General features: G+C 46.8%; 1 protein-coding gene across 1 annotated transcript in view; it reads left to right on the top strand.

Moving 5' to 3' along the window:
- The first annotated feature begins 11,871 nt into the window (after positions 1-11,871).
- NACC2 (NACC family member 2) overlaps positions 11,872-23,860 on the top strand; it is a 78,546-nt gene continuing 66,557 nt past the window's right edge. The window contains exon 1 of the mRNA XM_060250703.1: positions 11,872-11,968. The gene's annotated coding sequence lies outside the window, so the exon portion shown is untranslated. The remainder of the gene's footprint in view (positions 11,969-23,860) is intronic.

Here is a 23,860-nt window from a genome sequence, read left to right as displayed (position 1 = left end):
CCACTCTAGGCTAAGCACCGCCTGGAATTTGGCGGCCGGGGCAACCACGAATGATCGTGGTTCCCAATGTTCACGTACCCCAAGGGTGCAAGGATCCGTACCCTCTGTACAGGGCTTCCCCCTCATCGCCTTTCCATCCATCTGTTCGAATACTAGAGGGTTGGGTAGCTGGGCAGTCTTCAACCCCAGCGCTTCCACGAGGCTGGCGGAGATTAAGTCTTTGGAGCACCCGAATCCAATAAGGCCCTCACACAGGAGAACTGCTTAGTCACTGGGTTCACCAAAGTGATGGGTACGTAATATAAAGTGCCTGAAAGTCTCACCCGAACTGGCACGGCTGTCTATCGGACCTGCTGTTGCACGCACCTCACAGCAGGTTGTTGCCGTTTCCCGCCAACTGGCCGTCGTTATCCTCCTTGCTGGACACCTTGGGAACTGGATCGTGATACTGCAGCGCCATGGCTCTCCCCTTCACGCCCCCTGTGCTGGGTTCACCCGCCTTCTTCTTGGAGCTGGGTTTGATGGGGGTCGAGGTAGCTGGGCCCCGTGACTTGCTGGGGCACTCACTAGCAATATGATTTTCGCCTCCACACTGGAAGCACAGCTTGGCCTTGGCCCTCCGATCTCTCTCTGCCTGAGTTATGGTCGCCTCCGTCCCTCGTTTTGCCTTTCTTAGTGTCTCCCTTGTAGCCCTGGCTGAGGAGCAGGTCGTGGTGGAGGATCTGACAATGCCTGGGCCTCTGGATTGCCAGAAATGTGCCTGCCAGCTGACCACTAGCACACCTTCTGCTAGAATGGGTGGGTATTAGCATACGAGGCTGGACAACTCCAATGGTCTGGGAACAGGGTCCGGTTTTACTCTGCAGAGCTGTGTTCTATTTTTACATCCCAAATACCTTGGCTTTATTTAGATTATCTGGGGGGGGGGACGTTTGAAATGAACATATCCTGAACTTGCCTCAACTTTGAGGTAAAATAATGTAGAAAGTTTGTGCAGACCCAGTTTGGTGGAAGAGGGCTTCATAAATATGGGCCCTACGTGTACTGTCTGGTTGAATTCATGGGAGAACGTAGAGGAAGACAGGAACTGGCATTTTATCTTCACTGGACATATCAAATGGCAGAGAGAAAGAAGAGGCAGTGGAGAATACCCTGCGTTTGGGGAACAGACTGTACTAAAAATAACTTAATAAATACAAAATCCCAAGATATTTGGCCCTCATTCTAGCCCATAAGCCAAGCGAGCTCTGAGCTTGTCCTGCCTTGTCCTGGGATGGGTGGTGTGTTAAATACTATGTCTCCAGCTTTGGTCCTGAATTCACTACTTCCCCAGCCCCACCCACCCCGATAGCGAGTGTGAGCAGGAATCCTTGCTTCTCCCAAGCAAGGCTAAGAGCAAGGGAGGGAGAGAGATCTTGCAAACTATCCCTCTGCGAATCAATATCCATGCAATGTCACAGCGCAGGTTTTTCAAGAGCCTGCCTGCTTGATTACTGCTGAATGTGACAACATCCAAGTAGAAGGATTGATTTTTCTCTTCTCCATGAATATTCACATAGCATTTTATCCAGGAACAACCTTAATATTCCAAGAAGGAAGGATGAAATGTACAGTCTGATTTAATGAAAGACTGTAGATATACGTATCTGATTGATAACATGACAGGAAGGATTTCAAAAGATGTCCATGGCCCAGTCAGATGCTATTATTAGAAAGCAGGAGGAGGCAGGCAGAGGTTACACGACAAAGAGACTTAACTGGCCTCAGATTTGTAGGAAGAAAGACAAACACTGCTGTAGAACTGTGGCACTTTCCCTGGCATGGCGCCCTCCACAAACAATTATTGGGCCTCCCTCCATAAAGTATTACAGCCAGGGCTGCTTCTGCTTACAATAAAAGAGCATTAGAGATCCTCCCCTTGTTCTCAGATATCTGTATTTCCCTGAAGGGAAACACTGACTATTGAACTGGCTTCAGTTTGTAGTGGATGTGTCCCCTCTGTCCTCGGTGAGGCAAAGGGGAGAAAAAAGGGTCAATTGCATTTGCTTGCTTGTATTTCAGAGCTGGGCCCAACATACAAACACACACTCTCCCCCCCCCCCCCCCCCCGGTTCTCCACACGTATGTTTATCTTTGCAGTTATGGAAAGGATTTAAATCCTCATTCAAGGTTTTAACCTGTGCTTGAGGACACACAAATATGAACAGATGCAGAGAGTCATTGTGCAGACCAAGTGGCAAAAGGTTTGACCATGTGTAGATCAAACTTCTGATCTCGTAGAGGCAGCCAATAAAGCTGTTTCCGTGCTGCCCATAAGCCAAGCGAGCTCTGAGCTAGCAGGCCAAGGCTGCCCTAATCTCATCCTGCCTTGTCCACAGAACAACTTTTTGGAAGAAAAGCAGGCCACAACTTTTATTGATTACAGACCAAGGAGCATTGGCACAGAGTGCGAGTGGATCCTAGGACATCAAGCAACCTGCCTGCCACTCAATAAATACTTCCCTCAGCCCACCTGCTGGGGGGAAACCTGGGCGTGACAAATATTACTGGTATCCTGAGATACCAGCTGCCACTGTGTGGTCCCAGTTTGACCCCTGGGGTAAGCCTGAGCATAGCCACTGAGCTGGGCCTACTCCCAGAGGCACAACCCTCCCCCCAGGATCCACTCAGAGGCACTAAACTGCCAGCTGCGACAGCACAACAAAATAATGCAGAAAACCTCTCAACACGGGGAGAGGGATCCAATGAAAAGCAAGCGGCCAGATCCCATGGGCAGCGCTGCTCCAATGATCCCAAGCGGCCCCATGCCCTCATAGCACAGAGCCTGCCAGAATTCCAGGTGTCCAACCCAGCTGCCCACTTCTGCTGGTTGCCAGCCTGCTGGGGGGTTGTGTCCGAGGAGGCCTCCTCCTCCAGACCTCTCCTGCCCACACAGCAACCCAACCTTTGCAGGCTAGTCTTGGCCGGTTATTTAAAATGCAAACAAGATGGTATCTTACGCCAAATCAGTTACATAAAATAAACAAAAACTATAACCCAAATTGCTATACAAATTGTGGCCACCAGGCAGATTTTATCCACTGTTGGTGGACCTGTGAATTAATACAATTGTACTGAAAGAAGTTGTCCAACAAATTAAATAAATAACAAATTATGACTTACTTTAATACCAGAATGTTTCCTACTTAATTTCTGGAAACAACCTTTAAAGGATAAAAGTAAAATGAAATTAATATTTTTATCTATAGTCAGAATTACATTGGCAGCTATGTGGAAAGACAAGAAAACACGCATGATTGTTCAATGGCAAAGTCAACTTTGGGACTACTATATCATGAATAAAATCTCACGTAATTATTTTAAACTAAATAATTCCACCATGAAATTTGTTGAAGTATAGTTCAGTACATAACTGAAAAAGATATACTTAAAAGTTCAGTACATAATTGAAAAAGATATACTTAAAAAAACCCCATGTATCAATAATGTTATTTTTTAACAGACCTTTGGTATGTTTGTAAATAACCATCAGATAAGGAAATATCATTTTGTTGACTGTCCAGATGTATGTTATTTTGTGTATATAATTTTTTAATATAAAAAACTGTCAAAAGGTGATCAGACACAGAATCAACTTATTTTTGCGAATTCTTGGAGAACAGGAGAGGTGCCGGAAGATTGGAGGCGGGCAAATGTTGTCCCTATCTTCAAGATGGGGAAAAAGGAGAATCCAGATAACTACCGACCCATCAGCTTGACGTCTATACCTGGAAACGTTTTAGAACAAATAATCAGTCAGTCCTGGAACATTTAGAAAGGATTGCTGATTACTAAGAGCCAGCATGGGCTTAAGAACATAAGAGAAGCCATGTTGGATCAGGCCAATGGCCCATCCAGTCCAACACTCTGTGTCACACAGTGGCCAATATATGTGTGTGTGTGTGTGTATGTGTGTATACGCACACACACACACACACATATATATATATATATACACACATACATACATACTGTGGCTAATAGCCACTGATGGACCTCTGCTCCATATTTTAATCCAATCCCCTTAAAGCTGGCTATGCTTGTAGCCGCCACCACCTCCTGTGGCAGTGAATTCCACGTTAATCACCCTTTGGGCTTCTCAAGAACAAGTCATGCCAGACTAACCTGATCACTTTTTTTGAGAAAGTGACTACCTTGCTGGATGAGGGGAATGCTGTAGACATCATTTATCTTGATTTCAATAAGGCTTTTGATAAGGTTCCACATACTATCCTTGTTGACAAGTTGGTAAAATGTGGTTGGGATCCTGTTACCGTTAGGTGGATCTGTAACTGGTGGGCAGATCGCACCCAAAGAGTGCTTGTGAATGGTTCCTCATCCTCTTGGAGAGGACTGACAAGTGGAGTGCCTCAAGGATCTGTCCTGAGACCTGTTTTGTTCAGCATCTTTATAAATGATTTGGATGAAGGAATAGAGGGAATGCTTATTAAATTTGCAGATGGTACTAAAGTGGGAGGGGTTGCAAATACAATAGAAGACAGAAACAGGATCCAAGATGACCCTGACAGGCTGGAAAACTGGGCTAAAACCAATAAAATGAATTTTAACAGGGATAAATGTCAAGTTCTGCATTTAGGTAGGAGAATCCAATGCATGGTTATAGGATGGGGGAGACTTGTCTTAGCAGTAGTATGTGTGAAAAGAATCTAGGTGTCTTAGTGAATAATATGCTGAACATGAGACAACAGTGTAATGTGGTGGCTAAAAAAGCAAATGCAATTTTGGGCTGTATCAACAGAAGTATAGTGTCCAGATCACGTGAAGTGATGGTATCGCTTTACTCTGCTCTGGTAAGACCTCACCTGGAGCATTGTGTTCAGTTTTGGGCACCACATTTCAAGAAGGATATAGACAAGCTGGAATGGGTCCAGAGGAGGGTGATGAAGATAGTGAGGGGTCTGGAGATTGTCCTATGAAGAAAGGTTGAAGGAGCTGGGCATGTTTAGCCTGGAGAGGAGGCAGCTGAGAGGTGATATGATTACCATCTTCAAATACTTGAAGGGCTGTCATATAGAGGATAGTGTGGAATTGTTTTCTGTGGCCCCAGAAGGTAGGACCAGAACCAGTGGGTTGAAATTAAATCAAAAGAGTTTTCAGCTCAACATTAGGACTGTTACGAGCAATTCCTCAGTGTAACAGGCTTCCTCAGGAGGTGGTGGGCTCTCCTTCCTTGGGGGTTTTTAAATAGAGGCTAAATGGCCATCTGACAGCAATGAAGTTTCTGTGAAATTAGGTATTTGTGAGTTTCCTGCGTTGTGCAGGGGGTTGGACTAGATGACCCTGGAGATCCCTTCCAATTCTGATTCTAAGACTTATCAATAGTCAACAACAACTGCAGTTTTATACCCTGCCCTCCTCTCTGAATCAGAGTCTCAGAGCGGCTTACAATCTCCTTTATCTTCTCCCCCAACAGACACCCTGTGAGGTGGGTGGGGCTGAGAGGGCTCTCACAGCAGCTGCTCTTTCAAGGACAACCTCTGCCAGAGCTATGGCTGACCCAAGGCCATGCTAGCAGGTGCTAGTGGAGGAGTGGGGAATCAAACCTGGTTCTCCCAGATCAGAGTCTGCACACTTCACCACTGCACCAAACTGGCTCTCGAGAAACATTGTCCTGGACCAGGAAACACTTAATCTCTCCATACCAATCCCTTCTACGTTTTTCAAGGAATCAGGTCCATTACAGCAGTTTATATACATTTTGATAACATACTCAATGTGGGACAGGTGAATTATAATTGGTTTCTCAAAACATGATCCAGTAGCTTGTCTCTGTTCCCATTGGGCAGTTTCCCCTTGGGTTATTTGAGCCCTTACAAAAAGCTGAGCTGGTGCTGGTGCAAAAAGAGTATACCCTAGTGTGTAGATAGATCAATTATAGATAGATCTGTCTGTCTATCCATCCATCCTAGCCAAGGCCAGCTGTGGGTTGCTGGAAGTTCCATTACTAGGGCAATGCTGGATTATTCTGGGATGCCCTGGGCTCTTCCCAAAGTGCCTAGGTCAGCTTACCATTGCTTTGACCCATCTGCAGCTGTATGAAATGTGGACGTTTTCCTCAAGAATGTTTCCCTGTGTTTAGGAACATGGTCTTCTCTCTTGTTAATAGTTTCTGGCTTAAAGTTCTCTCTATTAGAAAAATAAGTTTTTAGTATAAAATGCTTTAGGCTTAATCAATATATCTCATATTCAGGTATGATTTTCAGTGTAAGTCATAGCTTCTAGTTAATCCCTGAAATGTTTGTGCAGGTTTAGTGTGCAAACAGGTTGATTTGTCTATCAGGCTGAACATTCTCAGCTCCTTTAACCTTTCCTCATAGGACTCGGTCTCTGGTTCCCTCACTATGTTTGTTGCCCTCAACATCAATGCACGTCAACATTTATTTTTTCTAAAATAAACTCTGCCTGTTAAAGTAGTGACATAGGTTAAATGACAGAAAGCTGGGGAAATGATAGTTCATTCAATTTCTTGGTGATTCAGAACAGTGTTGTGCTGTTCATGAGGCAAGAGAACTGATCAAAAGTGCATAATGCACATACGAAGTAATTTCTTGAATCAGGTAGACAGCAATCTGATGTGGAGTTCTTCACTGCAATGGACACCTATATTTTAAGTTTATAGATTGCATTTTGAATGTTCAGGTACACACAGGTTATCACAGTGAGCCTTATACATAGGCACTTAAATCACTGTCAGATTTACCTTTACTTCTAAGGCAGCAGCATCTTTTAGCATTCAACTGAAGGAAAATTATTATAAGGTTGTGGCAGACCTGCTAGCCGGCCCCTGCCCCGGCCTTCCCGGTATTCCACTTTGCTGCCTCAGGGTATTTGTTGCCACCACTGTCCCTGTCCAGAGCTCTAGTTAGGCAGGACAGCTTCCTCACCTCCCTTTGGACTCACTAGGAACCCTCCTCAGGGCTTCCTAGGGATCTTTGGGGCTCCCCTGGAAAGTTGACAACCAGTCGCTGTGCCACTTCTCTCCTCTCCAAGGACTCCCCAACCCACTCCTAGCATTTCAAGCGGTTAGGGAAACTAGGTGGTAAAGAGGGACTCCACTTTAAATATGGAAGGAAAGGTCCCCTGTGCAAGCACCAGTCGTTTCCCACTCTGGGGTGACAGTGCTTTCACAACGTTTTCATGGCAGACTTTTTATGGGGTGGTTTGCCATTGCCTTCCCCAGTCATCTGCACTTTTCTCCCAGCAAGCTGGCTACTCATTTTACCAACCTCAGAAGGATGGAAGGCTGAGTCAACCTCAAGCTGGCTACCTGAAAACCCAGCTTCCCCCGGGGATCGAACTCAGGTCGTGAGCAGAGCTTAGGACTGCAGTACTGCAGCTTTAACACTCTGGCCACGGGGCTCTTCCCAACTTTAAACAAACATAACATTTATTTAATGTACACAACTATTTACAGGCATTTTTAAAAAGTAAACAGAAGAAACAAATCATAGTAGGGGGGAAAACACTGCCTTCTCTCCCTGTTATAATACTTGCCCTAACTAGATGACATGCAGGGCAGGCACCTTGGACTGTTGCAAGCCTTACCTGTCTGCACTCCAAGACTGAACTCAACTGACTCACTGCCAACTTTAACTGTCTTCCAAGACTGAACTGCCAGCTTCCCCCAACAACTTTAACTGAATCTTTTCCTGCCCAAAATCTCCAATATAAATTGCAGTTCCCACCCAGGAACTAGTATACCCTCCTGCAGCGTTCTGGGAGATCAGCTTGAAAGACTTCCTGTCTCTCTAAGAGGCCTCCTCAGAACTGCTGCTTCCAGACAGGGGGGGACGGGGAAGAGACTAGGCCCCAAAGCCTGCCTCCAGTTAAATACAGGCCTAAAATGGTGTTTCTCCACACCTCCCCCTCCTTAGATTCTGAGCCAGTGGGGTTTCCTCCTACAGAGGTATCCTCGTAGCAGAATCCAAAATAACCAAGGAGAAACCCATTAACTAAAACGTAATATATACAGATCAGGAAATTTCCCCCAATATATAAAGTCTGACACCCTAGGTGTCCATGTCCTTTCTGGGCAGAAAGTTGCATTGTTGCATTTGGAAGGAATGTCCAGTCTTTAGGATGTACTCCTCCATCTCCCAAGACCACCTCTGGAGTTTGGTGCTCTCCCTCGGTTGCAGCTGTTGCTGGGATGAGTGGTCTATCAAAGGAGGGAATTCTTGCCCCCATATATGAGGTTGGAAATTGCCCAGATCCAACTCAGTTGCTTCTGTTTATCCCTCATTGGTGGAATGTTCCCTCTATCCACTCTGTCCTCCCAGAAAACCATCTCTGATGTTCCAAATTGGCATTTGTTCAGCTTCTCATTGTCTCCTTCCTTTCTACTTATATGCAGCACTATAAGCCTCTCAAGGAATGGCTGTGGCATATTCCCATGCACCACTTCAGTTGTCTTTCCAGCCCTCTACACATCCACTGCATATGTAACATTGTCGTTTATCCACAATTACATGGGGTCCCTCCCACGCAGCTTTCAGTTTACCGGTATGAAGGGGCAGGAAAATCGTCACCCTATCCCCTATCCCAGCTTCTGAGAACAGGTCCCTTGCCACCTGATACAGTGGTTCCAGACTAGGGTCACTTTGAACCTCTGACAGGAATGTTTCTGGCTCCCCCAGACTTTCTGTCATCTGTTCCTCCAAGCCACCCCTAGTCCTCTGTTTCCAGGATCCTCAGCAAAGGTTTGGTTTGGGTTCTCAGCCCCCTCAAGTTGGCTTTTCTACACTACCCAACTGACCCCCTTCCTGCCTGGAAGGCTCCACAGCTTCCTGCTGCTCTTGTGTGAAATGGCACTCCTCTTCCCCTTGGGAACACCCTTCCTCAGGGCTTGAGATGGGCTGGGTCACAGCCCTCTCTCTGTCCTCAGTAACCTGGGCCACTTCTCCCTATCTGGTTGGTGGTGAGTTGGCTTCCTTGAAGTTGCCTTCCTCTTCCCACTTTCCTCTGAGGGTTTGGCTGCATGTTACTGCATTAACGGTGTACCAGCCAGCCAACACGTCCCAGCCCAATAACACTGGAACTGTCTGTTCCTTCATTACCCTCACCTCTGTGTGACCTATTGACCCTTGCCATTCCACTGGTATCCGGGCCACAGGAATCATAGCGGGTGGTCCCAGAACCCCCTTGATTTGGAATGCCATATCAGGGACAATATCAGCGTCTGACACCAGATCTGCCCTTAGTTTAAATCTTTTAAAGACGGTGGCTTTAAAAGCTGCAAAAGTTATCCCCACAGGCATGCTGTGATAAATGGTTGCAAGTTCTCCAGTCAGGTTGCTACAGAGGTAAGACATGTAATCTTCCTCCGCAATACCCCACTGCTTGGCACCTTCTCAAAGTTGGAAAGGTACACTGAGGGATCTTCTCCCTCTTTATATGCAGCAAAGTCCTTGGGGGTGACTTTGATTTTCTTGCTTTGGGCGGCTTTCAGATGCAGCACCTCAGACTCATGTTTCCGTTGCTCTTCCTGCTCCCGTCTGGAGATTTCTGCTTGCCATTCATCCCTCTCTCTCTCCTCCTGTCTGCAGATTTCTTCTTGTCTTTCATCCCTCTTTCTCTCAAGTTCCCGCTCATGGTCTCTCCACTCTCTATCAGCCAGGATATGCATTAGTTCCAGTCCCAGCTGGAAGTTCACTTCCGATGGGCTTGGTCGCACTCCTGCAGGAGCCCCTGCACACTGGTTATGGTCAATTACGAGGGCTAGCATATCTGGCAGTCATATTTTCACACTCCATTTACGCTTTGCACACTCTTCCTGGAGCTGTGGCTTCTTCATTTTCAGGATGTCCCATGTCTTGGCAGGCTCCATCCTAACTAAACTAAACTTTCCATACTCCAGTCGACCTGAGAAAATAAGTCTGTCACTGCCTGGTGGTTACACCAGCTTAAAATGCCTGTTTGGACTGCCATCCAGTCCCTCACAGGAAAAACTGAATCTATGAGACCAATCATTATGTATGCTGGAATGTTTGGGCAAGATTAGCCACATAATGAGATTGGGTAGATTGGGTATTTGAAACCCCTCCTTCTTATGGGTCTACACATTGTTGAAAATTTTATCCTAGGCCTAGCATTATTCCAAATAAATCGATTTAAGATTTGTTGCTATTTATTCAAAGTTTTTTCTGCTATTTCTATTGGAATAGCCTGGAATATTTAGGAGGAATAACACATTTGATACTCATGATTCTTTCATGCCAAGAAAGGTTGATTCTGTTTCATTTAACTAATAATGCTTTAACTTCCTTTAGCAACTCATTGTAGTCGAATATCATTAAAGCCTTAATTTCCTTTGGGATATTTATCCCTAAATATAACCACTTCTTATCCACCCATGAATAAGGGACTAGATTTCTTAGCCTTGCTTCAGTATCAATTGACAGATTGATCGGATGCAAAATTGTTTTTTCCAGGTTGTTTTTTAACCCAGACACAAGACTAAATTGTTGTAAGATCTGGTTGATAGCCTGTAATGATTTTATTGGGGAAGTGGCATATAATACAACAAGTGCAGCCCCATGGCAGAGTGGTGAAGCTGCAGTCCAAACTCTCTGCTCACGACCTGAGTTCGATCCTGGCAGAAGCTGGTTTCAGGTAGCAGGCTCAAGGTTGACTCAGCCTTCCATCCTTCTGAGGTCGGTAAAATGAGTGCTGAGCTTGCTGGGGGGAAAGTGTAGATGACTGGGGAAGGCAATGGCAAACTACCCCATTAAAAAAGTCTGCTGTGAAAACGTCGTGATGCGATATCACCCCAGAGTCTGAAACGGCTGGTGTTTGCATAGGGGGACTACCTTTATGACCAATATGCAGACTCTGTGCTTTATTCAAATCTCCTGGTGATGCGGTAGAAGTCCTAAAGCACTGTCTGCCTGCTGTGATTAAATGGCTAATAGAGAACTTGAAACTAAGCCCTGGAAAGACAGAAGTAATGCTGGTTGAGAAGGCGGAGGTCTTGAAGGACATTATGCTCCCCACTTTTGTTGGGGTTAACCTGACCCTTCTGACTCACTTAAGAGACTTGAGGTTCTACTGATGGACCTGACATAATTGCTGGAGAAGCAAGTTAATGCAGTTGGGGGCGGGAAGGCTTTCTTCCAACTCAGCCTAAGTAAAAAAAATGACACCTTACCTTGCCAAGGTTGATCTAGCCACCTGAATCCATGCCCTGGTGACTTAAGAGCTGAGACCAGTGTAATGCGGTGTAGAAAATCTACTCAGAAACTCTGGGCGGTGCAGAATGGTGCAGCTCAGCGCTTATTGGGAGTTAGATGGCGCGTGCATGCTACTTCCATCCTGCAGTTGCTCTACTTGCTGCTCAATGAATTTTTGGCCCTGCACCCTCAGCCCTCCAAGACCATTTCATTGTCTGTGCTCTGCCATAACAGCTCTGCTTACCTGCAGACGGAGAAGATCGCCAACTGCCCCTCCTGCTGGCTTCCTGCGAACTGAGCCAAACTTGCTCTTCAGGAGGGCTTCCCTTCGCGGGCGTTGCGGGAGCCTGGCCAGGGCACGTGGGGAATGAGGGCACGGGGGCTGCGGGCGAGGACCGCTTGCTGCTTTTAAGGGGCCGTCCAGCTCCGCTTTACTCCGGTTATCGGCTGCACAACCCGACTCCTGTTTCACGGCTGCTCCGTCTCCCCCGCGGCGAGCAAGGCGGGCTACAAAAAAGGCCGCGAAGGAATGGGGAGGGGAGGGGAGGGGTTCTTCCATGGGCGGGCAGAGGCCCCTCCCTGGCGCAGGGGAAGGGAGCCGCTCGCCCTCCCTCCCTCCCTCCCTCCCTCACTTCCTGGCGCCGGCCGGAGCCGCAGGCGGGGAAGGCGGCAGGAGGCTGGGCGAGTGAGGCCCCGGAGGGAGGCGGAGGCAGGCAGGCAGGAGACTCCCCCCCCCGCAGGTAAGCCCCGCAGCGCCCCCTCCCCTCCCCCTCCCCCCCGGGGGCTGCTCGTCGGACGGGGCCCTGCGGGAGGAGAAGGGCGGGGAGGCCCCGCAGCAGCCGGGGGGGGGCGCGTGCTCTGTGCGGGGCGCCTCTGGCTGCAGCGGGGGGGCACGGGGGGCGGGGGGGGGGGCTGCAGCTCCGCAGCCGCTCCGGGGGGGACTTTGCGCAAGAAACGCTGACATTCCGCGGGCAACTTCGGCGCACTGGAGCTGCTGCTAGAGGGTGCTGCCGCCACCCAGTCCTCGACATACTTGACTTGTAAAAGGCCTCTGTGCTCCTCAGATTGAAGTCGAGCGGCACTAAAGGGCTGCTGGGGGGGGGGGGGTTGCTTTTTCAATTTTGCAGTGTTTGCTTTATGTAAGCTTTCATGAGCTCATATGTTTTTAGCTCACTATACCGTCTTTTTGTTGCTATCGGGGGGGAAATATGCCTATAAAAACTGGTTCTGGGAGAGTGATGTAGATTGATTTGTATGTTGTTCCAGCTGATCAGCAAAACATAAGACACTCCTATGCTTTACTGCATGGGGGGGGCGGGGCGGGCTGAGTAATCTTTGCTGTCCCCCAGTGCTGGTCTGTTCCTGAGCATAATGTGGTTAGAAATGCATTTGGCACCTCCAGGGATTCCTCCCAGCAGCTTGGCCTGGCTTCTGCAGGAGATTGAAGTGGCAGGAATACACTATGATGAAATTTACTACGTGAGTGTTTTCTTCTCGCAGCTGCAGCAGAGTACAGGAGCACTTAAAATGGTGCATCTGTTATATGCTGCTTCATTAATTGCAATTCTTGTGTTCCTTCTCCTTTTCAAAAGACATTTTGCAAGCCTACATGGATTGGTACAATGGATGCTTACCAAGGGGTTGTCTTGTGACCTGAGTAACTGACAAGGGGGTACACAGTTTTACCTTTTCTAGCAGAAATAGTTAAAAGCAGTTGAAGTTGAGTTTTGTAAACATCGTATAATTTGTTCTCAAATATGCTGCTTTTCTGAATTACTGCCATTTAACTGAAAGCGTTGTGTAGTTTCTGGGGCCATCTCACATGCTAGTTTTTATATTTATATTATATTGTCCAAGAAATGTTTTTCATACATCTGAACAAGGGCTTTATACAACAGGAGTTCCTGGATTCTGTAACTTTAATTTTGGTGGAAGTTGTTTGCAGGTCATATTGGCCAGATTTCAGTGGTAGTGGCCTATACATTTGATTTAATTAATTTGGTGCCTTTAATTAATCAATTAGCCAAATTTTTATGATGCTTACAAAATGTTGTGGTAAGAGAAGTTTCTAATTTCATAGCAGCTGTGACATTTATAATTTTTAATGTATGATCTTGAGCTCATGCACTGATGTGTTTGATGGCACATAACCTGGAAGAAAATTGTTTCTCTTGCTGTTCACCATGTTCTAAACATCTGCAGAGAATGGCCATTCACAAGGTGAGCTCAGCTTGGCTCTGGGCCTGACATCAGGGGTCTAGCACCTCCTTTATTTACTTTTTATTTACTTTATGTCTTACCTTTCTTCCTGTTGTTACTCATAGTCTCAAGATGACGGTTATTCCAGAATTCTCCTATGATTGGTTGAAGACTTGCCAGAAGAGAACGGTCTTACAGGCCTTGCAGAACTGAGTGAGGTCCAGCAAGGCCCTAACCTCTTCTGGCAGTTGATTCCACCACTCAAAAGGCCCAATCCCTGGTGGTCACTAATCTTGCCTCCTTCAGCCCGGAGATCACTAGGAAATGTTGGGATCCAGATCTTAGTACCCTTTGGGAAATGTGTGGGGACAGACGGTCCCTCAGATAAATGGAACCTCAACCATACAGGGCTTTAAAAGTAATAACTAGCACCTTGTAACGAATCCGGTACACTATTGGTAGCCAGTACAGTTCCTGCAGTGCTGACTGTATGTGCTCCCATTTGGGCAGTCCCAATAGCAGTCTAGCAGCAGCATTCTGCACTAGCTGATGTTTCCGGGTTCACAACAAAGGCAGCCCCAAGTAGAGGGCATTACAGTAGTCCAATCTCAAGGTGACCATTGCACCTTGAGATTGGGAAGGGAACCAACTGTTTCGCCCGCCTCAGATGAAAAAAGGCGGATTTCACAGTTGCTGCTATCTGGGCCTCCATTGCCAGGGTGGCTTCCAGCAGCACCCCCAAGCTTCTGACCTTGGGCACCATTGACAGTGGCGCCCTGTCAAAAGCTGGTAGGGGGATTTACCTGCCCAGGCTGCCGCAACTCAGGCAAAGGAGCTTTGTCCACTGAAAAGGCATATGATTCTGCTCTTTGCACAGCTCGGCTTGCTGGGTTTCCCATGGGCCTGTTGTGTGAAGGCAGCAGTCCTGCCAATGTAGAACAAAGGGACCCTCCAAACATCCGAGGAATGCAGAGCCCGCCATACATTTGAGAAATGTATCCTGGTTGAGGTCAGGGATGTGTTGAATGAAAATTCCCCAACTGAAATTAGAATAAATAATTTACTTATTTAAATAATGTTCGCAAAATTTAAAGAATGCTAGCAAAAAGAGACAAATACAGTGTTTACAAGCCTGGGCCATGTACAGGCACTGGATCCATGGTTCATTTAGCCCATCTTAACATGATTGATTTGCAGCATAACAGCCGAATAGCTAATAGCTACATGGTTTTGTACATGAGGTGGAACATTTTCTGTGGAGAAATTTCAGCCAATGTGAGGGACCGTTAGGGTCAGCTTGGGGAGAAGTGACCAATATGATTTTTTTCTGTCATCTTCACTCAGTACCTCAGGCACACTAAATACAATCCTGTCAGAAAATAACTAAGCACCAGAAGTTTTCAAATTCAAAACCAAAAAAATATATTTATTTATTTACAAAAGGCAAGGGAGGGGGTTAAATTATAGTAATTGGTTGGCATAAACAAATCAGTTAGCGGGCGGAAATTCAATTCATCAAACAATCTCTAATCACCAGAGATGTTGGCAGGCTGAAGTATTATAAAATATAAAATTGGCGGAAGATATTCAAAACTAACAACACTAAACAAGCAGGCAGTACTTCCTTATCCCTAGGTTATCAAAGGTTTCAAACCTATGCTCAGGCTGCCAGGACAGAAAATAAAAAAGGGTCATACAGTCTTTCACACGGAGGACTATCTGACTTGTGCCGGAATTATCCCCACACAGACGTACACACTAGCATAAGGGACACCCCAGACCTTAGAGTGATATCTCAGGACTCACACCTTTGAGTGCTAATTCACAAGCCCCTCAATCCTGTGTGTCTCAGTCCCACCCAGCTAGTGTCCTGTCTCCTGGGATTTCTTTTCAGCCACAAGCATTGAGTTTCTCTCCTTCGTGTGTTCTCAAATTAAACCAGGAGTCTGCCCTAAAGTGCTGACAGATCTCCTCAGCTGAGTCTTCAGTTCCCTTCTGCTACTATTCAGAGAGTTTTCTCACAGAAAGAACCTGGCTTTGCCCCTTCCTCCAAATAATTCTCTCACAGACAGAAACCCTAAAATCAGTTCTGTATTACAAGGAACTCAGCCCACAGGCTGTTCTCAGCTCCTTCCCAGTTGCTTGTCATAACTGAACTTCTTCAGTACTAAAACTGAACTCTGAGGCGATTTTCCCCCACTACAAGCCTTCTTGCAAATTGATACATTTGGTATTCATGGCTGCTGCTCAGCCAATCAAAGTGAGCTGTTCTCTGCTCACCAGCCTAACTGCTTTAGTCCATCACAGCCTCGCATTCACTGGTTGTGAGGGAACACTTTCAGCAGAAAACTGTCTGGATGAGGACTGTCAGGGTTAATGGCTGGCCATGATGATGTCTCCTAGTAGGTGGATGGGCTGGGACAACCTGTAGGGCAAATGGTGGCACCTGGCCTGCCTGAGCAGCCCTGAATCGCTGGGGTGGAGGTGCTGGCTGGTTGGATAGGCAAACTGCCCTTTTCTCCCTTTCTCCCATGGCAGGTGTGGGGGGGCAGTCTGTGGGGCCCTCTTCCAAGACCACTGACCATGGTCTGCTGGAATTGTAGATGATGAGGGTCGGACCATCAATCCAGAAGCCCTTCTGGGGGAGTGGGCTGAAACCAAAACAGTCACTTTAAAAGGTAGGAGGTGGAAGTCACAGGTGGCCAGTGTCAAGCATGCAGGTTCAATGACGAGTCAGAGTTGATACAAAGACTACATTTATTGATAGACCGATACTTTGGCGTACAGGTTCTTGAGAGTAATGCTGCCAATACATTGATACAATACTTTTAAGGCTTACTTCAAAAGGATTCCGAGGGATTGGGGGTGCGGGGTAGCATTCACACATAAACTATCATAAATGTCTACGTTGCCATAGTGTTATCAGGACTGCGTCCTTGCTTTCCCCAGATGGCTTGTACTCCCTTACAGGAATGTATGGGAAGGCGCTGATTACTTGGTTTCAGTTCTCACTACTTCTAATTATAAGCCATAAAGCAAGACGGGGGGAAAGGAAAGAATAACAAGCTAACAAAGTTGGATCCTCCATGATACTTCACAGACCAGGTTTAGGCAGGACCCTAAAACAATCAATTAACAATGGAATTTCACCATGCTTGACAGCCAGTGGTTCAAAATATGAGCAAAAAGGAATGAGAGCTTCAAGGTTATCCAACAACAAAGGCTGGTTCCCCTACAATAGTACCTTTAAGAATAAGGAAATTCCTAGGCTAATCAAACCTTGTAGTAATAATAAATATTATTTATTATTGAAAGAATTTTCATGTGTTATTTTCAGTGCTTGCTATAAACAAACACATAAATGATCTTCTTAAGCTATAGTTACTTTTGCATCTTTGACCAGTTTGCCTTTTGGAATTTTTAAATTTTTTTGTCAACAAATACATATTTTTTACAAAGGCTCAAACATATGTACATTTACAGGTGAATCAAGCAGAAGGGTTACCAACATACTAGTCTTATAGTATGCGCTGTGCGTTACTATATTTCTATTGTGTTTCTAAGCAACAATAGAAGTAAGGGGCTTTTATAGCCCAAACTGGATTTATCTGGTCATGGCATATGCAATGTAGAATTTCTTTCTGCAACATAGATTCCTTCCAGTGCGCTCTTGCCAACCTGGTGAAGTGTATCAGTAGGGTGTAGCTGACTCCTGCAATGAAATTATGCTGGATGTTGCAGCCAATTCGTGTGTGTTTATGCTACTGTGCCTATGTGTCATCAGGGGTATATAAGTTTGTGACCATTTGAAAGAAGGTTGATGTCAAGCGCCCATATTTTCCCCAAGATGATGTCAAACGATGAAGAGGGAGCCACAACAAAGATCTCCGTGTCCCAGTGGTCTTCTATCCCTACCGGAACCCCTTGGGTTTGCTCCGTGCAGGGCTCCCCCTTCATCACTGTCCCATCGATCTGCTCAAATTGGATGGGTTGCTGCAAGGGACTCGTAGGGAGTCCGAGAGCCTCTACTAGTTTGGGTGTGATTATGTCTCTGGTGTACCCAGAATCTAGTAGCAGTCGGGCATGTATCAAACGTTTAAGGTTAGGGTTCAGTAAAGTCAGTGGGATGAAAAACAAAAGTCCCTGTAATTCTCACCCTCAGTGGTGCTGTTAGTTCTACGACCTGCTGCTCAGCACCGCTCAGTGCAGGTTGCTCTCGTTTCCCACCGGCTCTTCCCAGGATTCTTCTCCCAGTTCGTCGATGACGACGATCTCTTCTTCCCATGGGGTTGCAGATGCAGAGCTGCCCTTCGCTGGCTCCTTCGCTCTTCCCTCCACCTTCTTTGCTTTGGGCGTGCTGGTCTTCAGAATGGGAGGGGGGGAGCCTTGAGGCCTCTCAGGACAGTTTGCAGCCATGTGGTTAGGGTCTCCGCATCAAAAACAGCACCGGGGGGGTGATTTGGATGTGTCCCCCAGACTGGCCTGCCTTCCGACCTTCTGCCTTAGCCCCCCGCCGAGACTCACGTCCCCCCTTACTCCTGTTGGCGCTGGAGAGCCACTCTCTTCATGTTGGTCGCTACTTCTCCCGCTAGTTGCACCCACCCCACCAGCGAGGTAGGGTGAGCTTGTTGGAGGGCTCAATCCAGCACGCTGGCATTCAGGCCTCTCTGGAACTGCTTGATTTTCATCTGCTCGCTCCAGCCCCATACTTTGGCGGCGTTGGCCCAAAATTCTGCCACGTACTCTCTTACCGCCTTGGAACCTTGTTGTAGGTCTCGCAGGGTCATCAGCGCTCAGGTCTCTTGTAAGAGGTCTTCATACTGTGTCAGTAGTGCCCGCAGGAACGCTGCCGCCATATCTCGTTCTGGGCTTCGGGTTTCATAGAGGCTCATGTACCATCTCTTGGCAGCCCCTTTCAGTTTGGATCCTAAGTAATCCACTCAGCTGAACACATCGGGGAAGGTGTGCCCCCAGTAGTACATGAAGCTGTTAGCTTCTATCGAAAAGTATTTCACCTCCTCGGGATCCCTGTCAAAGGTGGCATCCAACTCGCAGCCCCTACCATAATCTACTGGCCTCGGTCGCGCCGGTGGTTGGGGTTGCTGTGGTGGTGGCAGTGGGGGTAGAGGTGGTTGGGGTGGGGGGTTGTTGTGGTTGTCCCCCTCCCCCCGGCACTGGTGGTTGCAGTGCCCAGTCGAGCTGCCTCCTCACTTCTTGAGTCATGAAGGCATTGTTCGTTCGCATTTCCTCTCTGAGAGTTCTGGTCATCTCTACCATCTCAAACCTCATCATTTGGAGGAGGTCCCGTGGGTCAGGATTTTGTTCCTCCTCTTCCTCGTCTGGGATTGGATTGGTACTCCGACCTTCTCAGCCATCACCCCCACTTGCCTTGGATGTGCTTTGATTGCTATCATCCCCCATCCGTGTGCATGGGGGGGGGGCAGCGCTAAGATCGCTTCCCTCCAAGCGGGTGCTTCATCCATCAGGCTAGTAGACCTTCTGGGGCCCCAGTCCTTTGGGGTTATGAATAGTCGCTGTATGTGCAGCGGGGACCCTCTCCCAGCCGGCCTCCTGGTGTCGAGGATGTGCCACAGAGGTTGCCTCGGGACTGTGTCGGGTCCTTGATCCTCACCAACCGGCAGTTCTGGGTTGTCGGGGGCCTCTCCATTATCTGGAGCTCTCTCCGCCATCACGGTAGAAAGTTTCCAATTTGGTTAAGTCCCCAGGTGGGATTACTCCCAAAATGTCAAGCGCCGGTATTTCCCAATAACCAAATCCTTTGAGTCAAAAGTAGGTTTATTGTTAGACACTCCGGAGCTTTGCCAAGGACACAAGCCTTGGGAGTAATGGGGTACAAACAGTTACACAGTTGCTATATAGGATGTCATGAAAGGTTACACTCCAGATGCATACTTGAGTCACGGGTTCAGAGGTTACTAAGCAACTTTCTATTTTATTATTAAGGAATCCTAGGCTATTGGAAACATCAAACCTTCTCACACTCCTTTGTGAAGGGGGGAGGCGACTTGGAGGTACCAGTGGCCAGCCTCTAGTATAAACATCCCAGGGCCAGATGTTTTCTCTACATGCCCTCTGGGCTATAAATAATGGGGGAGAGCTGATGACCTGCTCTTTACATAGTAAAATTTGGTCCAGAAATGAGCGCGCTTGACAGTAGAGCAGCTTGCTATTGCAGTCTTTGGCCTATCTCTGCTCTCCATTCATTGTGATAAACTTTTCCTTCCTCCTTCAGCTGGACTCTGGCTGTATGTTTTTTATTGGCTAAGAACATTCAGATTTACAGATTTGTACAACAGTTTCTGGTGCCCAGTGTGGGGCTGCTGCTGGTCCCTTGGTGGACTGCAGGCAGGCAGGAGGTAATACATGAGGGCCAGTGTGCACAAACAGCTGAATGTCCAGCTCTCCTCCTTACCTGGGCTCTGGCCCATAAAAGCAATTGCCCGAGGGCCTCCAGACATCCACAGGAGTCTGGTGGAGTGAGGAAGAAGGACCCAGGTACTCAGGGTGTGGTAGTTCCTTTGCAAGTCTTTCTGCTAGGTGGGAAGCGAAGGTTCCACTCCTGAGCAGGGAAGGAAAGGGAGTAAATAAACAGATGCCTTTGGAATGCATGGTCTGAAACAGGATTAAGGGAGGAGGTGGCAGTAAGAAGAAACAGCCACTCCAAGGGAAGGGAAGGGGGGAGGGGTCAGTCACTCAGTCCCGCCTCTAACTTCCAGGGGGAGGGGCTGGAAGGCTGACATTTTTAAAAAGGGAGAAATGGTTCTTAAAGTTAATAAGAGGTTGTTTGTTTTGATGTATGTATTTTGTTTAGCTAAAATAGATCTACTCATTCTGCCTATAAAATTGTGACAAAAAAACCCCTAATGCAGAAATATGAGGTATGAGATTTAGGTTTCTCTCTCCTGTTGGGAATCTGGCATCTCTATTCCAGAAACATCACAGGAAGACACAGATAAAGCAGGGGGGACAATTGTAACAGTTCTCTCTCTCCAAGAATGTTTGCTTGTTTGTTTTGGTTGTGTGTTGAGATTAAATTCTTTTCTTCCATGTTACCTGTTCCAGAAGCCAATTTTGTAATTTTGTTTTTTAAAGGGTATTTGGTTTAAATGGATTTTGTGAAGAGTGGTAGTGCATGTTTGTAGTGTGTTCACCAGGGAATGAATGAGTGTTTGAAGTTCTGTGTCTGCGTTTGGTTGTGGCTGCCTTTTATATAGAAGAAAAAAATGCCTGTGTGTGGAGTTTTATTTTCCATGCTCATAACCTTCCCCTTCCCCTTATGGGCCCTCCTCTGTCTTTGAGCAAAGGATGAAGGTGTTTGCTGACATTAGGCTGAATTCTGAAATGCCTTATGGGTGTGAATCCATTCATATGGGGAGTGTATTTAATCTCACGGTTGTATTTCTCTATTGGATTTGTGCCCAGTTGGCAGAAGAGCAGCAGCAGCCCACTTTGCAAGAAAGGTTTTTTTATCTTCCCTCCTGACCTCCTTTCAAAACAGGGGATTCCTAAGATTTGTGATACTGGAGAACAGCCCCAGACCAATGAACTTGAATGAGATATTAAATAAAAGTTTTATTTGTGTTGTTGGGCATCTGCAAACAGGGAGAGGCTTCCATCACCCTCTCTGAGTATGACTTGTGTTGTTCTGTTATAAATGGGAAGGTGTTTGTAAAACTGAAATTTAAAATGGGCTTTTGTGAGACCAAGGATTCAAACTGCAACAAGGAAGGGCCAAGAAAATATGTTTTTGTGTTTAGTTTTTTATTTTATTTTCTAGTGGTAGAGTGGACTGGGAAAAAGTATTCAAATCCAGTTTTGTATTACGAAAGAACAAAGGAGATTTATCTCCATGCGTTTATGTGGTGTAACAACTGATGGTCCTCAGCTAAACTGAAGGTTAAGATGTTTGTATCTATAGGAGACTTTAGATTCAGTGAGTGGAGTTCTGGGGAATTTGTATTTTAGGCTAGATAGAGGAGGGTGGGGGAAGAACCTAGACTCTTTAATTTATTGCCACCTCTTGGCAGCCCCAGCCAGTTCCTGTATTCCTTGCCATGACTCCAGCCCAGCGCTTCCCTCTCACCCAGCAGCTTCAGCAATAACACCCCCTGTCCCACACTCAGCTCTGCACCCCACTCAACACACCCTCTGCTCTGGAAACACAGGCCTGGGCATCAGACTGCTTACACATTTTCCATCCGCAATTGTGGATGGTAAAGAGGAAAAATTGGAAGACATTAAGTTTCCAGCATTTTTTCAGATGCCAGATTGATGGTGTCCTGACTCAAAGAAGGGAACTGTTTCAATTAAATGCCTCCTTGAGGAATGAGCAGGAATTGGACTATTTGAACTAAACTGATGGGCAGCTTGGATTATAACTGCTAAAAGAAAATATCCTTGAAATGAAAGAAGATGCAAGGACTTTCACCTGTCAATTTGCCTTTGAAGTGGTAGAAAGAGAGAGGGTAGATTAAACTGGATTCCCCCTCCCCTTTCCACAAACTTTCAGAAGTCATTGCTCACTTTTTGCAAGGACTCGCACCATCACACAGTTCACTGGTTTTCAAGGTAAAACAGACTCCTGTTTCTTTTTACTCCTATGGATGGACTGGGATGTTTCTATTTCCTTTCTTTTGTTCTTTCATTCAGACTGTATTCACAGACAGAGCAAAATTGCCTTGGAAGTTTGATGGAAGAAAATATTGGGACAGCTTTTACATATTTTTTGTCCTGATGCTGCAGCCCTCGATGCAGCAGAAGGAAGCTCAGGGCCCAACTCTGGATTTGCCAACTGGGAGCTTTGCTGGTGTGTGTGGGGGGGGGGGGGGGGACTGGATCTTTGAGAGCTGCCTGTGCTCAAACCTAGTAACTTCTGAAGAACATTCCCACTGCAAGGAAGAAGACTGCTAATGGCCTTTCCAAGTCATCAAGTATGACGTTTATTTTAAATTTCTGTCCAAAAAGGAATGTATTACAAAAGGGAATGAGTTTTCTGGGAACAAAGAGTTCTGTGGCACTCTATAGATCAGCATATATTTGGTGGTGTACATTCATAGAGTACAAACCACTTTTTCAGTTAATTTTTTTTTTAAATTAAGGGGTAGGATTAGAGGTAGCTTGTTGGTGGAGTATGTGCTTTGCCTCCACAATGTTTCCAGGTTCAGGCACTGGTATCTCCAAGTAAAAGATCTCTGGTACTGAGCCAGGGAACAATCTGTGAATGATACCATTCAGGCATATTGCTCTGGGTTGGCTGAGTAAGCTTCATGTCTTGGAATCATAGAGTTGGACGGGATCTCCAGGGTCATCGAGTCCAACCCCCTACACAGTGCAGGAAACTCACAAACACCTCCCTCTAAATTCACAGGATCCTCATTGCTGTCAGATGGCCTCAGGAGGTGGTGGGCTTTCCTTCCTTGGAGGAGCCTGTTCCACTGAGGAATCGCTCTAATGGTCAGGAAGTTCTTCCTAATGTTGGGCCAGAAACTCTTTTTATTTAATTTCAATCCATTGGTTCTGGTCCTACCTTCCGGGGCCACAGAAAACAATTCTGCATCATCCTCTAGATCAGGGTGGGGAACCTTTTTTCTGCCAAGGGCCATATGAATATTTACAACATCATTCGTGGGCCATTAAAAATTATCAACTTAAAAAACAGTGCTCTGCTAAGGGAGAATGATTCAGGCCAGCAAAATTAATGCAAATAATTGTTTTTCTGTTTGAAGTCATGTGGCACGCACACAGCCTGCCGTCCTAGGCAAAGGCATAGGTCCAGGGCTGTTTTGTAGAAAAAGCCCAGCAGCAACTCAGTAGCATATTAGACCACATCCCCTAATATTAGCATATTAGGTCACACTCATTAGCATATTAGGCCACACCATCTGGGATAATCAAGTGCAAACTGAACTGTGGCAGTAACTTTTCCAGGCACTGCAGCAATCCTGGCCTTCCAGCCAGGCCCCAGGGAGGCTGTCGCACAGTACATCTGGGCCCTGTGATTCCTGCCTGGCCCTGGGAAGGCTGCTGCACAGTGCAGCTGGGCCTCACAATCCTCGCTGGCCAGCCAGGCCCCAGGGAGGCTGCCACATGGCTCAGTTCGGTCCAGCAATCCCCAAGGGCCACACCAAGTGACCTCAAAGGCTGCATACAGCCCTCGGGACGGAGGTTCCCCACCCCTGCTCTAGATGACAGCCCTTCAAGTACTTGAAGATGGTGATCATATCACCTCTCAGCTGCCTCCTCTCCAGGTGAAACATGCCCAGCTCCTTCAACTTTTCTTCATAGGACTTGGTCTCCAGACCCCTCACCATCTTCGTTGCCCTCCTCTGGACCTGTTCCAGCTTGTCTATATCCTTCTTGAAATGTGGTGCCCAAAACTGAACACAATACTCCGGATGAGGTCTAACCAGAGC

This window comes from Heteronotia binoei, chromosome 12 (assembly GCF_032191835.1).
Source record: "Heteronotia binoei isolate CCM8104 ecotype False Entrance Well chromosome 12, APGP_CSIRO_Hbin_v1, whole genome shotgun sequence".
In the NCBI taxonomy this organism is placed as follows: Eukaryota; Metazoa; Chordata; class Lepidosauria; order Squamata; family Gekkonidae; genus Heteronotia; species Heteronotia binoei.
Note: the sequence above shows the minus strand (reverse complement) of the source record. Positions and strands in the feature narration are given on the sequence as shown.